The sequence below is a fragment of the Balaenoptera physalus genome, assembly GCF_965194825.1.
Source record: "Balaenoptera physalus genome assembly, chromosome: 5".
Classification (NCBI taxonomy): domain Eukaryota; kingdom Metazoa; phylum Chordata; class Mammalia; order Artiodactyla; family Balaenopteridae; genus Balaenoptera; species Balaenoptera physalus.
In genome coordinates, this window is record NC_138884.1 from 112,553,798 (window position 1) to 112,571,227 (window position 17,430).

General features: G+C 47.5%; 1 pseudogene across 1 annotated transcript; it reads right to left on the reverse strand.

Annotated features, from left to right (window-relative positions):
• Positions 1-1,985: 1,985 nt before the first annotated feature.
• LOC309660906 (NF-kappa-B inhibitor-interacting Ras-like protein 1 pseudogene) lies at positions 1,986-13,368 on the reverse strand (annotated as a pseudogene). Its single transcript has one exon. The product of its transcript is annotated as an NF-kappa-B inhibitor-interacting Ras-like protein 1 pseudogene (transcript).
• Between the last annotated feature and the right edge of the window lie 4,062 nt (positions 13,369-17,430).

A 17,430-nucleotide genomic window follows, 5' to 3' on the forward strand; every position in this document is an offset into this window, starting at 1 on the left:
AGGTCAGTTTATTAGCAACCTTAATTCCATCTACAACCTTAAATCCCCTGTGCCATGTGACCTAACATAGTCATAGATTCCCGGGATTCACAAGTGGATATCACTGGTGGGGAGAGAATTATGATGCATCCCACAAGTTGCTAGGCTGGACTTGGTACTCTGCTAAGTAAAACTGGGATAAATCAGAGGTGTTCTCTTTTTTCACAGGCAGTGTACATCCTAGAGAGGAAGACAGGTATAAAAAAAGTAGTAATACATACCAGTAGCAATAAGTGATAAAGAAAACATAGTGTGGCCCAGGGATGGAGAATTATGAGCGTAGTGCCACAGTTTCCACTGGCATGTCACGGAAAGCTTCTCTGAAAAGGTAACATCTGAAGACCTGAGTGTTGAGGAGGAAGCTCCAATCTGGGGCCAAGTTCCAGGCAGAGGGGAAAGCAGATGCAAAAGCCCTGAGGCATGTTCCAGGAACTGGGAGAAGCCAGTGGTGCCGCTGGAGCAAGGCAGAAATGGGAAGAGGAAGAGGAAGATGAGGGTGATGACAGTGGCAGGGGTCGCATCATTGCAACATTGTAGGTGTTTGGGTTTAATTCTAAGGAAAATGGGAAACCACGGGAGGCTTTTAGGAAGAGTAACAGCATGCTCTGATTGACAATTACAATGATCAACCTTATTGCTAAGTGTAACTGGATTGCAGGGGAGGAAGGGTGAGGCACAGAGAGCTGCTGGGGAGATATTGCAGGGATGCTGGCCAGAGGTGGCGATGGCCGGCGGAGAGCGGAGTGATGAAAACGAGCAGCTGTGGGGTCCGTTTTCGCAGTAGAGCCCGTAGGATAGATCAGGTGTCAGGTGAGAGCGATAACAAGGGATCAAGGAGGGTTAGACTTGTGGCCTGAGCCACTGTGGGTCTGTATGCACCACTGACTGTGATTGATGGTGAGGCTGGAAGGAGAATGGGTCTGGGGTGAGAAGAACTAATGACTTCTTTTTTGGCCACAAGGCCTCCTTAAAGGAAGGGTCTAGTTAGCTGGCTGAAGAGGTCCTTTGGGTCAGGGGTTCATAGCGCTCTCTTCAAACGCTTGAGTGCCTGTTGTGGGGATTAGAGGTTGCCTTGATTCTCTATGCCCTTAGATGCCAAAGACCAAGCGCAGCGAAGGACAGCTAGAGAAGCAGATTTCAGCTCACCTGGACATCTCATCTCGGACGTGGTACAAGCTGTGGGATCCGAGGGACGAGCACACAGCCCTGACTCTGCTGTCACTAGCAGTGCAATTGGGACAAGTTATTTGAACTGCTTGAGACTCCATTTTAATATCTCTTAAAAGGTAGAGGTAAGGCTGCTTTAATACTAACAATCATAGCAAACGCTTACACCAAGTTTTACCATGGAAGGCGCTATTCTAACAGCTTTCCATGTGTCAACGCATTTGCTCCTCACAGCAGCCTGATGACCGAGGTGCTGCTGTTGTTGCCACACTAGAGAGGAGCCTACAGAAGCTGAATTACTAGCTCAGGGTCCCAGAGCAAGTAAGGGATACGCCATGATACACTGTACAATTTCTACAAGATACAGAATGGAATATGCCTATCATTACCAAGACCTATCAAAAATGTTCACCAAAGCACAGCATGTATGATTTTTAATTGTTTTGGGGATGGCGCAACGCCATGCAGTTTTAGGATCCAATTTCAACACGATCCCAACGGTCTGAAATTGTGGATGGAAACTAACAAGTCAGTGTATAAGGAGAATCAGTGGCAAGGCGGTTCTGCATTTAGATTTTATATTTATTTATTATTTTTGGCTGTGTCAGGTCTTAGTTGCGGCATGCAGGATCTTTCATTGTGGCACATAGGCTTCTCTCTAGCTGTGGCACAAGGGCTTAGTTGCTCCCAGGCATGTGGGATCTTAGTTCCCCGACCAAGGAACCTGTGTCCCCTGAATTGGAAGGTGGATTCTTTCTTTTTTTTTTTTAATTAATTAATTTATTTACTTTTGGCTGCATTGGGTCTTCGTTGCTGCGTGCAGGCTTTATCTAGTTGCAGCGCACAGGGGCTAATCTTCTTGTGGTGTGCGGGCTTCTCATTGCAGTGGCTTCTCTTGTTGTGGAGCACAGCCTCTAGGCACAAGGCCTTCAGTAGTTGTGGCACGCGGGCTCAGTAGTTGTGGCTCGAGGGCTCTAGAGTGCAGGCTCAGTAGTTGTGGTGTACGGGCTTAGTTGCTCCGCAGCATGTGGGATCTTCCCGGACCAGGGATCAAACCCGTGTCCCCTGCATTGGCAGGCAGATTCTTAACCACTGGGCCATGAGGGAGGTCTGGAAGGTGGATTCTTAACCGCTGGATCACCAGGGAAATCCATGCATTTAGATTTTAGAATCAGTCCACAGATTCTCTCAGACCACATGTGGAATGTTTTGTTCCATTCCGAGGGCTTCTCTGATGAGAGGCAACCTGAAAAGCTGAAACTCACTCAGAGAAGCTGAAATCCATTCAGTGATCTGATAAATTTGATCACGTCAAAATGGAGGATGTCTTTTGAATGAAAGAACATGCAGGGCAAATTCATGGATGACAGATCGGAAGAAAGTATTTGTAATGTCTGAAACTGACATGGGATTAAATCTAGGATGCAAAGGGACTTCTGAAAATCACCAAGAAGTCAATGGAGCTAGGGCAAAGGATATTAACCGGCAAATCGCAAATGCAGAAATGGGAAGCCTGAGCAAGTCTTTGGAGAGATTCCAGTGACACTGATTCCCAGAGGCTCGCCCATGAAACCAACATGCCTTTTAGACGGGCTGCATCCAGAGAGCTGGTGATTCACTCACCAAGTAGAGGCTCTCGTGCGTGAAGCACGGCTCTAGGTGTTTGGGGTAGAGTTGTCCCGGCTCTTGTGGCAATGACGTTTCAGCAGGTGATGCCCCATGTTGGTGGGGATGCAGGTGTGGGGACCAACCCCACTGGAGGTGGGGATGTGGCTGGGGGAAACTTCTGGTGCAAACTTTCTCAAATTAAGTACACTCATTATCTAGGACAAACTCACGCAGGTCCGTGAGAGGACAAATATGAGAACCCTGGCTGCTGTGCTGGCAGAGTTGAAGGCCATCTGGGTCTCCATCCCTTGGGTAATGCTTTATATACGTCATTAATTTCCCATCAGTCCAGGGAAACTGGTACTACTTTCCCCGTTTTACAGATGAATGGACTGAAGGTTGTGAGATTAAGTAACCTGGTCAAGGTCATACTGAGGTTCAAATTCCAATTCTGTCAGACCCCTAAATCAGTATATTTGTCCACTAGACCACCCCCTTCATGACAAGAAATAAGAGGTGGAACTGAAAATCCTTCTTTCTCATCACTATTGCTGTTCCTTCCGTCTTGTATTCTTTCCTTCTTCCTTTCTAGATAAAAGCTAGAGAAAACATAGGCATTGTAGAAAAAGAGGTCTGCTGGAAGTTAGGGTGAAGGAGTCACTTTGACCTCCTAGAATTCTGACTTCAGTTAAGATTCTTACCCAACCTCCTACGATGCTTCAAGTAACAAAAATTCTTAAAAGAAAAATAACGACTAACATATAGTAAGCCCACGTGCCAGGCTCTGCTCTAAGGACTTTACGTGTCTGTGTCAGTGCATCCTCATGGCAACCCCGTGAAGCAGGTAAGATGTTTATTGTCTCCACTTTACAAAACCAGAGAGGTTCAGTAACTTGCCCAAGGTCACACAGCTGGGCTATAAACCCAGGCTGCCTGAATCTGGGCGCCATACTTCTAGCCACCTGAACTTTGTCTGGGAGGCTGTGCAGTGACCCGGGGCTGCTAGCCTGGTTTGGCTCCCTGATAACTGCATTTTGGATGGATCATTCAACCATTCTTGGCCTTAGTTTTCTCATTATAAAATGTGAGTAAAAATAGCATTCCCCTCCTAAGGTTGTTGTGAGGCATAACATCTGCAAAGTAATCAATAAGTTAGTCATTAAAGTTTCATAATAATTGAATTGTACATCTATCCCCTGTAGGGATCAGCGCTAAATGCCCCAGAACACGAGGGACCTCTCATGTGAGGGACCTCTTGCCCTCAAGCAGGAGTGGGTGAACCTGGGATGCTATGATTGGTGCATGGGCCCTTTGGGGTGGCCAGAGGAGCCCCGAGGGAGTGGATGTTGGGGGGTGACTGCATTTTAAGAGAAAAGAACAGGAGGGTGGCCTGAGATCCAGGCCCCCGGCAAGAGGACAAAGTGAGCTCAGTCGACTGATGTGTGCCTGGGAATCCATCCAGGAGCCTCACAGGCAAAGCAAACATGAGGATCTGGATGCTTGGATTGCAGGAAGGAAAGGCACAGGGGAGACCCCTGGGCTGTGTTACTGGACAGATCTGAGTTCCAACCTCACCTCATCTCTGTCCTCGCCATGTGACCCTGGTGGATTGCTCAAGTTCCCTTTGCTCAGAGGGGGATCTCAGTGGTGCCCTGCAGGCTGGCTGGGGACTCGGTGAGATGAGCTCAGGTGAGTAGCTGGATCTCCCCCAACTCTGTGGACCCAGGGATGCAGGGGTCTGTGTCCAGTTGGGCTTGGACCAGATCTTCCCCTATGACCACACACAATGAAACCGACTTCCTTGCCTCAGTTTCCTTATTTCTTCTTTCCAAAAACAGGAAGGAAAACTGATGATGTCACTTGACAAAGTCTCCCACGTGGGTTTCAGTCTATGCTGTTATTTTTTATAATAAAGCCACACTCTTTTTTAACTTGATTCCTAGAAGATCAAAATGAATTTTTAAATGAAATGTCAAAATTTGAAATCGAAAGAAAATAACGTCAGATAAAAGAAGGGAAGGCTCTAAAATTTCATTTCTTTGTTTCTCTGTGTTCCTGCCTTGCCCCACCACCGAAAGAAAAAAAAAAAAAAAACAGGAAAAGGAGTGATTGTGAAACATCGTGGGAGGACAGTTGGACTGGTGGATTGCGACGGGGAGACGTCTTTAATGAAAGATTGTCAGACACGAACCAGATGGGCTGATGAGGCGATCTCCCCTGCCCGTCCTCCCTGGGGCTCCCGTTTCCCATCGATAGCTGCACTCAGCATACCCAAGGCTGCATTAACCTGGTGTGATGCCACGTTGGGCAAAATTGCAATTGGAGCTACTGTTTTTTTACGTTTCGAAGGTTCCAAGTTCTGCTGTGACCCATACAGTTTGTGTAGGGGACATGACAGGGACCACCTCTCCTGGATGTTTCAAGACACGGAGGGTGGCACTCCCCTCTGTCATTCCCCCTGGATGCAATATTGTTTCTCATTTGCTGTCTTCTCAGGGGGTGAAAGTTCTAGGCCTGCCAGTTGGCCTTTCTTATGTAATAACTGTCACTTTACAGGTCAAGAAACCAACGTGAGATTTTGTCCAGTGGTTCGGTGTATCTCTCCTAAAAATATTCAGGGCCAAGGAAATTGCCACGGGGGGGTCTGTTGATTCACTGCACCCACCGTGCAGCATACCTGGGCCAGAACTATATTGACTATATGATTGTTCTTTTTGAATTTTTTTTTTTGAATTTTTGAATTTTTTTCTTAGTAGTTATCCATTTTATACATATTAGTGTATACATGTCAATCCCACTCTCCCAATTCATCTCACCACCACCACCACCCCGGCCACTTTCTCCCCTTGGTGTCCATACGTTTGTTCTCTACATCTGTGTCTCAATTTCTGCCCTGCAAACCAATTCATCTGTACCATTTTTCTAGGTTCCACATATATGTGTTAATATACAATATTTGTTTTTCTCTTTCTGACTCACTTCACTCTGTATGACAGTCTCTACATCCATCCACGTCTCTACAAATGACTCAATTTTGTTCCTTTTTATGGCTGAGTAATATTCCATTGTATGTATGCACCACATCTTCTTTATCCATTCGTCAGTCGATGGGCATTTAGGTTGCTTCCATGCCCTGGCTATTGTAAATAGTGACTACATGATTCTTGTATGGCCTTTGCCAATGGCGGGGAGGGGGGTGGCATGGTGATGCTTTGGGTCTTTGGATATCGGCGTCAACCATGACCCCGTATCAAACAGCCCTTGAAATGTCTATTGTTATTTCCCCTCAGGGTATGGTTACTTGACTAAATGGCCACAGAATCTTTGGGGGATTAAATGAGTATATCTACCTGCCATTCTACCTTAAGGCAAGGGGATCTGCTGTTTGTACCCCTGTATCAGACAGTCATCGGCAGGTCTGCGGTTGGTGGCCAACAAACAGGGTGCCCCTGCTGGCTGAGGAAAGTTCTTCGGAGAAGGGAGCAGTGGTGGGATTTTATCAGCAACATTGGCAGCAGCTGGGGGATGGGCGCACAGGCTAATGAAGGGGCTACAGGTGGGACGTCAATGCATCCGGCACAGCCAACTGCTGGGAGTGGGGGGTAGATGGGGTGGTTAGAGGACTCAGGAAAACAAAGGACGCTTGAAAAGCACTTTGTGGACTGTGAGATGCCAGCAGCATGACCCCCCCCCCCCCGTTTGCATATGGCGCCACGTGTTGGTGGTGGAATCCACTGGCCATGCTGGCCCAAAACTGTGAAGAAGGAAGGAAGAGTGTAGAATATCATTGTGCTATTAAGTTAAAATCTGGAATCTGACTTAGATGAGGAGACTGTCAAGAAGAGAAGGTCTGGTGGACTGGAGAAGAGATGAAGTGACCAATGGACCATGATTGTCATAAATAGAACAAGCTGAAAGGGGATTGGATGGTGCCCCAGGGCTGCTGTAACAAAGCACCACAAACAACAGAAATTTATTCTCTTGCAGTTCTGGAGGCCAGAGTCTGAGATCAAGTTGTTGGCAGGGCCACGCTCCCTATGGATAGAGACTCTGGGTAGAATCCTTCCTTGCCTCTTCAGCTGCTGGTGGTGGCTATAGATCCTTGGCACCCATTGGCTTGCAGCTGCATCACTTTTATCTCCATCTCTGTTGTCACACGCCTTCTCCCTGTGTGTGTCTGTCTCTTCTCATAAGGACACCTGCCATCTTGGTTTAGGGCCACTTAATGACCTTATCTTAACCTGATTACGTACTCAAAGAATTTATTTTCAGTTAAGGTCACATTCATAGGTGACCAGGGCTTAGGACTTCAATATATCTTTCTGGGGGGACACAATTCAACTCATAAAAGCATAAATCCTGAACTTAGTAGCTCACCATGTTGCTCCGAAAATTAAATAATAGGATGTACGAAAACATATGGTTAAAAGAAAAAAATCATGGCAGTTACTGCTCCCTACCCTGGACGGGTCACTTGCTTGTGCTGGGCTGACAGGAAATTCAGATGCGGGTAATGAGGCAGGTTCAGGGTGGAACCACTTTGAACTGGAAGATTCTGAGATATCAACATTTCCCTATGTGAAGTAGGTCAAAAGGCAAATGATATGGAAGCCATGAGCTCAAGTCTTCTGAGCCATAAAGTAAATACCATTCTGGGAGCCAGCGACACGGGATGTGTTAATAATTACTGAAATGTGAAAGCATGTCACAGTGCTGACACTGAGCTTTCTTCATTCAAACCTCCCAACCAGGACTCTGTGATACGCCTGCCCAAAGGCTGAGCTGAGTTTGTCTTTTTAGATAACTATCTTATAAAAGGGTGTATCTATTTTTAAAATAAGTTGATTTGATTATTTTAGTATGGAGAAGTATTTAAAGTATTTAATTAAATAAAAGTATTTCAAATTACATATTAGCAGAGCAGATCAGAACATGCGACATCAAATGAGACTACCCTATGGTTTCCAGAGGATTGTCTGGCAAATTGTATAGGCTGCTTTGCATCACATTGGGAGGCAACTCAAAAGCTGCAAGTCACTGTAAGCACTTATTTTAAAATAAAGTTTAATTTTCACTTTAACATATTTTCATGATTACAAAAATTAAAAAAAAAAGAAAAGAACAGGAGAAGGAAACAAAACTAGCACATTCCTGGAAACTACTGTGAATGTTTTCCTGTATTTCCTTCCAGACTTTTTAAGGGATGGTTTATAATCGTCGGTTTATTTATCAAGCGCCTTGGCACCCACTGAGTAAAATGGATCCACCTTTACAAACCCCAGCATCTATCCATCACAGTCGCTCCCCTGAGGATATTTATAAAGGGAGGACTCTATTCTTGGCATAGAAGAAATGGCATGTTGCTAACGATTTTTATTCAAATTATTCATACATCTGAAAACTCTACAGTCCTCTGGGCTGCCCCCCTTTCCCATCAGCCTGCATCGGCTGGGTGTCTCTCCTTTTTGGCTTCCTTGGGAGCCAAGAAAAGAGAAGGCCTGTATTTGGAACAGTTAGTCTGATTTTCAATTCTAATAAAAGCTCTGGTCGGCATTTCACCTAATACCAGGGCTGGAAGGAGTAGGTTTGTTGATCTTTGCCTTGGTGCCTTTTTTTTTTTTAACATGTGCATACCACCCAAACTTTATTTTATTCTCTTGACAAATGCAACATAATATAGATAACAAAGGTGCTAATTTCAGGGACAAGTTTGAAACAAGGAGGATGCAAATATATTACTTCATGTCAGGCAATAGTAACTGAATTATAACTAAAAGTGCCTTAAATTACTTCCCTAGGGGTTTCCTAAGGGCCAAAGCTAGATAGAAATGGCCTGTTTTACATGAGGTCACGGACACCTCGAGGCAGTCACTATTCAAGGGACAGTTGTGCACCCTAGGGTTTAGTTCTCAGAGCTGGAGTTGCCTTTGCTTCTCCTCCCAGGCAGAGGGAAGCTCGCTTTGTTCTGGGGCTGGGAGAGTTTGCGGGCTAGCAGGGTTAAGGGCTCGATCAGGGTCTTGCGGTCTGTGACCGTCACCTCCCACAGATGCACCTTCTCGCTCCTGGCCCACCGCTGTGCCACTTCGGCGTCCGCTTGTCTCTGCTCAAAAAGGTCAGTTTTGTTTCCTAACACAACAATTGCCACCTCTTTTTTGTCTTTGAACTTATCACATTCTTTCTTCTGAAGCTCCACTCTTTGAAAGGATTCAAGGTTATTCACACTGTACACAAGAACAAAGCCATCGGCAAATAAAAAATAATGCTTCGGCAGCTCCACACCTTCCTGTAGGCCCCTGGTGTCGTAAAGATGTAACTGTTCCTTGGCTCCCCGATCTGTTTCCACTGAAGCCATATACACATCTTCCATTGTTTCACAGTCCTCCATTCCAACAGCATGATTCCCATAAAGGAGCTACTCCAAAATTGCCATTTTCCCCACAGATAACAAGCCACAAACCACAACCTTACAGACCTTTCCCATCTTCTCTTAGGATGTTGGAAAGCCAACAACTAATAGTCATGGTGAGAAGCAGAGGATCTGAGGGGCTGACACCCCCAACCCCCAAAGGGAGAGATCATCATCATCGGTGGTGCTTCAATGCTATAGCACACAAGCGGTCTGTCTCGAAAACCTGGGTCCATGATGCCATGAAGTCAGGGTTTCACTCCTAAGCCCTGTCTTTGAGGAGGGACTTCAGCTCCCTCCCACTCAAGCCACAAAGGTAGGACGGCCTGAAATCTATTTAACCGCTGCAAAGGCCATACTGAACTGAGATTTGTCTGTGGCTAGATCAACAGCCACCGGATACTGTACATCAAGAAGGCTCTTGCTTACAATGCTTTCAGGAGACTCCAAACCAATCCATCTCAGGGTTTCTGGTGCTGGAGATCATGTTCTTCCTCTCCAGATTCTTCCAACACGAGACCCTCTAAAAGGCCAGAAAGCCAACAGGCAGCTGCTGGTTTAGGAGACCTCCCCTGTCCCCTGCTCCTATAAAATTCAGAGGGGAGCGTGGCTCTGTAGTGTTACCACATTGATGGAGAGAGAGCACCACAACGGCAGCTTAGTTTCTCTTGGATCTGGGAGCAGCCTGGTGTGGGGAAAGATTGAGAGCCATCAGTCCAATTCCTGGCTGTGTGACCTAAGACAAGTTACTTGACTTCTCTGAGTCAGGTCACTCAGCCATAACATGGGAATGACAGTGCTGCTGTGTCGTAGGGGTAAACGAGACAACACTGAAAGCACTTGCACAGAGAGGTATTCAAAGGTCGCCTTTCTCTCTTGGGAAGTGAGCAGGAAACCTGGAAATCAGGTTACTAAATGGCATGGTGAGGTGCTGTTTCTCCTTCAGTCTCTTCACTTAGCATTAGGTACTGATGGGCTTACTCGAGGATTAATTTTGAAGAGTCAAGCAAACAAACAAATAATTACCATTAAATCCTGATCAATATCAGTTCTCCAAAATAGAAGCTGATTTCATTGATCTATTCCACTCTGTTGGCTGGGTGTCCACTCTGGGCCTGGCCCCAGGCATGGGAATGGAGCATTCTTGACTCCAGGGGGAAACGGAACTTGCCTGAAGCTGTCCCTGAAGGCTGCGTTGGAAAATTTGCATTGGAGGCAAATCCTAAAACAATGAGTAGGAATCGATCAGGTGAAGAGAAGAGAGCACAGGGACACGGGGAGGGCGAAGGGTAAGCTGGGACGAAGTGAGAGAGTGGCATGGACATATATACACTACCAAATGTAAAACAGATAGCTAGTGGGAAACAGCTGCATCTCACAGGGAGATCAGCTCGGTGCTTCGTGACCACCTAGAGGGGTGGGAGAGGGAGGGTGGGAGGGAGACGCAAGAGGGAGGTGATATGGGGATGTATGTATATGTATAGCTGATTCACTTTGTTATACAGCAGAAACTAACACAACAATGTAAAGCAATTGTACTCCAATAAAGATGTTAAAAAAAAAAAAAAGAGGGCAGATGAAGGGCACGCCTGGCTGGGAGAGGCGGGTGAAGAGCCCGGGCAGGACTGTGAGGGCTTCGTGTGTCATGGGGGCAGGCGTGAGGGGTGAGGGGAGAGTGAGACAATTCAGGGGTGCTGCTGGCACAGTTTTGCCCCAGGACGGGCTCTCCTGAACGCTTGTCCTCCCTCCCTCCCTCCCTTCCTTCCTCCTCTCCCTCCTTCTTGCCTTATTTTCTTCCTTCTTCCTCTAAGTGGAGACAATCTAGAAACAGCTGAGAGCCATTGAAGGCTTTCGAGCAGAGAACTGACGATGCTGTTTTCCTTCAGGAAAGGTTACCCCAGAGGATACTATAGCGAATCGGACAGGAGGCTGGAGACCGGAAGGCAGGCTGATGTCCAGGTGGGACAGGACAAGAACCTGGCTTGGGAGAATGGCGGTGGGGATGCAGAGAACCCAGGTAGAGACATCCTCTGAGATGGGATCACCTGGACGTGGGGCTCCAGGAGGAGGAGGAGGATGACAGGTTAGCTAGCTCTTATCCTGCTGGAGCAGCCGGGGGTTCGATGGTGTTACTCCTCGAGACAGAGGTAGAGGAAGAGGAAGTGTCGTCTTCGTGGAACAGCCTTTGCATGCCCCCCAGTTCCCCCTGCCCTGTGTCCTCGGCTGTTCTTCACTGATGGTTAGTCATTCATTCACTCATGTACTCATTCGCCACCCGCCACCCATCCTTCCTCAAAGCTCTCATTGCACACGGGTGAGGGTGCCCTGTGAGTGGCACTTACATTGTCTGGGGAAAGTTCTTAGTAAAGCACTCCTGCTAAGAACTGTTCCGAGGGACATCCCAGGCTGCTTCTGCACTAAGCGTTAAGTCAGAGACTTCATGAGCTTACATGAACACTCTAGAACAGGGGCAGCAAACTATGACCCATGGGCCAAATCTGGCCCACTGCCTGTCTCTGTAAATAAAGTTTTATTTATTTATTGTAACACAGGCACACGCATCTATGTACACAACTCAGGCTGCTCTCAGGCTCCAGTGGCAGAGTTGAGTGGTAGCAACAGAGTGTATGGCTAACAAAGCTGAAAACCATCTGGTCCTTTAGAGAAATCATTCGTCAGCCCTACTGTAGTGCATCCTCTCCTCTCTCTGGTGCCGTGATCGGATGTTTGATACTGATTTGGGGACCACAGTGCTCCTTTGTCTAAAACCCCTCCATGCTTATGAATAAAGGTCAGGATTCTTAGTTCGTCATCCAACGTGCTCTTTGGAGAGGAGGAGATATTCTCTGTGTCCTTGGGTGAAACACTGATGTGAAACATTGACAGACGTCAAGAGACTTAGAGGGACTTCCCTGGTGGTGCAGTGGTTAAGAATCTGCCGCCAATGCAGGGGACACGGGTTTGAGCCCTGGTCCAGGAAGATCCCGCATGCCGCAGAGCAACTAAGCCCGCGAGCCACAACTACTGAGCCCACGCACCACAGCTACTGAAGCCTGCGCGCCTAGAACCCTCAACAAGAGAAGCCACCGCCATGAGAAGCCTGTGCATCGCAACAAAGAGTAGTCCTGCTCGCCGCAACTAGAGAAAGCCTGTGCGCAGCAACGAAGACCCAACACAGCAAACATAAATAAATAAATAATTTTTTAAAAAAAGAGAAACTTAGAACTGTGCATTGGGTTTATTTTGACACAGTAGCTCCTTTATTGAAATCTATTCTAAGGGAAGAATCCAAATGATAAAGGAACTATTTGCTCCTTGACGTGGCTGCACCTGCTCATCTGGCCTCATTCTTTGAAATGCATCAGCCCTCATGCACACTCCACAAATAAATAAACGCTTAAGGGACAGACAAGGGGTAACAAAGGTTTAGGAAGAAGAATTAAAGCAGGGAAAGTGGCCACGCGATGCCAAAGGCTGTTTTTCGGAGAATGTGGGTGGAAAACCTTGTCTCAGGATCCGATTCTACACTTGTAAAACGCACCCCACTAGCCTCCCCTCATTCCCCACTAGATCCTGCCTTTATTTAAAATGTTGATATTTTGTTCATCGTGGAGTTTTTTTGTTCATTTTGACTTTTTGGAAATACTGTGTTAAATATTATTTATCTCGATGACTGAATTTTTCAATACCTCCTTCGATTTTGCTCCCAAGGTGAATGTCTCACTGCCCCAAGTCCCAGCTCCAGGAGGAGGAATAACTAGGGTAGTAGGGAAACAAACAAACTCAGTGTCTTGCAAGCCAAGTGAAGAAGGTTTATCAAGAAGACGCTGGCCGACAGGATGAATGGCAAAAATGTCATGCTTAAGTGAAAGAAACCAGACACAAAAGGTCATGTACTGTGTAATCCTGTTTGTAAGAAAAGTCCAGAAAAGGCATATCTGTAATCTACAGAGACAGAACTTAGATTAGAAGTTGCCAAAGCTGGGGAGGCACATGGAGGGGTAGTGTCTGTAAGGGGGCATGAGTTTCTTTTCAGGCATGATGGTGATATTCCAAAATTAGATTGTGGTTGCCTAACTCTGTAACTATTTAATTATACACTTCTAAAGGTGCCTTTTGTGGTATATAAATTACACTGTAACAAAGCTGTTTTTAAAAAACGAAAAAAGGCCAAATAACATGAAAATTGAGAATTAAGCATTGAATGAATAAATGAATGAGTGAATGAGTGAATGACTCAACAAATGGGCACTGTCCCTAAACAAGAGTGCCATGACGCGGGAGCAGAAAGAACTGAGTCGAGAGGCTCAGATTGTTCCTTAGTAAGTCAGAGGAGGGAGTCATGTGTCATGCAGCCTCGTATACACCCCCAAGAATGCAAATTTGTATAAATTTTCTGGAACCCAAAATATCAATGTACATCAAGAAACCTAAAAATGTGCGTTGCATTTTGTGCTTGTGCATTGCATTTTGATGCAGTAATCCCATTTCGTGAAATCTATTTCAAGGAAAGAATCGCAATGTTGGAGGACCTATTTGCCCACATATGTCTGTCTATTCCGGAGCTGTTTGTAATATTGAAAAAAGGAAATCAACCATGACCAACTGGTTAAAGGACATATGAGCACCTAAAAGACAGACTATTATACAGTCAGTACAATAATGTTAATGATGATGGGAATATTCTGGAACATAAATTGGAAAAAGGCTGACAAAGTATAAATAGAGTATGGAAACAACCATATGGAATTACCTGTACACAATGGTAACAAAGTAACAGTGATGACCTTGTTTATGGATTTCTTTTTACTCTCTGTCAACACTGGGAGAGGACATTTTCATACGTTATCTCTTTTAATCCTGACACAAAGCTCGTGAGTTAGATATCATTTTTCAGTTTTACAGATGAAGAAATGAACACTGAGGTTTAAGGAAACTCGTGCAGGGTCACGCAATTGGCAAGAGGTAGAACCCAAACTTTGCTAGCTCTCACCTCTGTGCTTGTAACTGTTATGCTACATATATTTTTCTTCTTTGTTACAAAAAGTGTGAAAATGGAAACATTTGGACTAACTGTGAACTCTGGTCTAAAAGCAACAGCTACCACTTATCGTTGGTGTTGTCCCAATAGTTTGTCCGAGGCAGTCACAGAGAGAGCTTTCCCGAAGATCGAAGAATCCCTCCCAGCCGGTGAGGTGGGGTTTTCTGTTGTTATTCCCATTTCACAGATGCAGACACTGAAGTTTGGAAGAAACAATCGTGGCTCAGGGTCAAGCAGCAGGGACCGAGGGGAGGGGCCTAGGACCCCTGCGGGCTGATCCCAGGCGAACTCCTGACAGCTCATGTTCCGCAAGAGGGTGGGAACCTGCTGGTGCTGAGAGAAGGCCAAGGGTCAAGGGCCAAAGGTCAAGGACCAAGGGTACCACGGGCAACCAGGCAGCACTGGGGGAGCCGGGCATCAGGTGCGGGAAGGAGGACTTAGATTGGCCGCATGCTGAGTCACTGGAGAGAGCTGATGCGCGGGACCGAGGGCAAACACCAGGGATCTTGGTGGCGCAGCAGACAAAGCCCAGCCCAGGTGCTGAGGTTGCTCTTCTGCAAGTCACCTCTCAGAGCGGCCAGGCCTTGGACCTCAGAAATCTGCAGGCCAGCAGTGTTCTTCGGGGAGTGGGGCCCAGATCATCAAAAGCAAATGGTAAAAAGTGAGGCCAACATGTTAAAAGAAGGCAATGGGGCCCGTGCTGGACCAGGGTTCAGGAATTCAGGGATGGATTGATGGGCTTTAGTGCTGAGATTGACGGTGGAGTCAGTCCAAAGCCAAGTGATCCAAGGTCCCTACAGGTCAAAGGTCAGCAGCAACACTGGAGCTTTCCTACGTGTCCTGACCCCATGCCCAGGTACAGAGAAAACCCCTCACGTGAGAGCCAGTGGCCTCTGACATGCCTCAGGAGCTAGTGCGTGGCGGAGGGAGCTGGCTCAGGGGCACTCTGCCCCTGTCTTCCTGTGTGACCTCGGGCTGACAGCCTCCCCTCTGAGCCTCGATTTCCCCGCCTGTTATCAAGCGTTTCTAGCAGCAGATGCTATCGTAAGCACTGCGCACGTGTTGGCTCGATCCACACAACACTCCTGTGAGGCTGGTCTCATGGTCTTCACCCCTATTTACAGATCACGGGACAGAAGCCCCAGGAGGTGAAGGGACTTGTCTGGAATCCCAGGCAGCAGGGAGAGGAGGTGGGATTTGAGTGCAACCCATCGGGTCCCAGGTTCTGGGCTCCGGCTGCCCCTGGGCCGAGGCTACGGGCTTGTGAAAATGAAGCCACATAAAACACCAGGTGACTGGCTCTGACCGTGGTCTCCCTGTCACCACCAAAGGCAAACGCTGGGTGGTTTCTCCAGGTCTGGGCTGCACCCGGGAGATCCTGCCCCTCCAGAGGTGTCAGAATGTTCCAGCTGACAGGAGAGAATTGAACCAGTTCTTCCTGTGTGCATTTCACTTAAAGTTGTTAATGAATTAAATGGCTTAAACTTGAAAAAAAAATTCACCGAATATATATTTCAATGGACTCCCTGCTGTCTCTGTCTTGTGTGAGTCCTTAATTCTCCCAGTTTGTCATCCTCCTTCCGTTTGTGTCCCTGTGGGGACCGGGAGAAGACTAAGTGGGGAAAGCTATGCAGTGCCTGTCAGGACTGACGGGTGGGGTAGACTGGGGAGAGGGAGTGGGCACTGGTGGAAGGCTTCATGGGGAAAGAATCACAGAAGAGAGCAAGGTCCCTGGGGATGGAGGTGGAGAGAGCCGTGAGAAGGGGTGGGGTGACCCCTGAGAAGGATGGAGGGATCTGTAGGGAGCCAGGGCTTGGGGTGACATGAGCCCTCGGGTTTAAGAACAGGAGGTCCTATGGCTCTTCAAGGGAATCGCTTGGATGGGCCTCATCCCGGATTTCAGACGGTAGCACCAGGAAGTCAGCCCCACAAGGGCATGGACCAGGTGGCTTGTCCACCGCTGTGTCCCCGGGACCAGCCCAGGTCGGTCAGGTACGCTGTAGGTGTCAGTACTGATGACTGATTGAATAATTGAGTAGATGAGTGTAGGACACAGGCCTTGACAATGAAATCAGAGAACAGCCATATTTGGATAACCAGCAAGGAAGACTCAGCCCCTTAGGGATGGAGAAAGGATTTGACCATCTAGGGGCTTCGCCACATACATATTTTAAGAATGACAAACTTTCAGAGGAACCCGGCCTCTGCTGAACCAGGCCATGGGAATTCTTGGTGCAGAAGCTTGTCCAGAATAAAGCCTAACCCATGTTTATAACTTCCCTTTTCGGCTCTCATCCCCTGTGATTAAAAAACAAATCAGTGAAGGGTGTGCTCGCTGCCGTTCTGAGTTCCTCCCAGAGGCACTGGGCTCAGGAGGAACTTGGTGCTGGCAGCCCCGGGGCAGAATCCTCGGGCAGATGAAGGCATCATTCATGCCTCCTGGCTGCGCTGGACCATCTTAGGAAGGAGGCAGCTTGGTGTTGGGCAGCGGTGAGTAGGTAGAGGAGGCAGGGGAAGGAGTAAGTACACGCAGGCTCCGAGTTTGTGGCACTCACACTGCAGCACCGAGGCAGCTGCCAGGACAGGCGGGTGGCACGCCCTTTCCCACCCAGGTGTCTGGGTGCCCCTGATGCTTGTGGTGCTGTGTTGAGAAGGATTCTGAAGCTGAATCTGGGCTTAGTGGGAAGAGTAGTCCGAGTCATTAATAATGTCTGCCATGGGACTGGGGCGGGGAGAGGGATGGTTCATTTGTTACTTCTTGGCTAGAAATGGATAGTGAGACCAAGCAGTGAAGGCTAGTGCATATCTGGCTGAGGAATTTGGACTTGATCATGGATACCAAGTTTAGTTTCTCCATTTACAAAGAGTACTACAACCAGGGGCTTCCCTGGTGGCACAGTGGTTAAGAATCCGCCTGCCAATGCAGGGGACACAGGTTTGAGCCCTGATCTGGGAAGATCCCACATGCCACGGAGCAACTAGGCCCATGTGCCACAACTACTGAGCCAGTGCTCTAGAGCCCACGAACCACAACTACTGAGCCCGTGCGCCACAACTACTGAAGCCTGCACGCCCTAGAGCCTGTGCTCTGCAACAAGAGAAGCCACCGCAGTGAAAAGCCCACGCACCACAACAAAGAGTAGCCCCCGCTCGCTGCAACTAGAGAAAA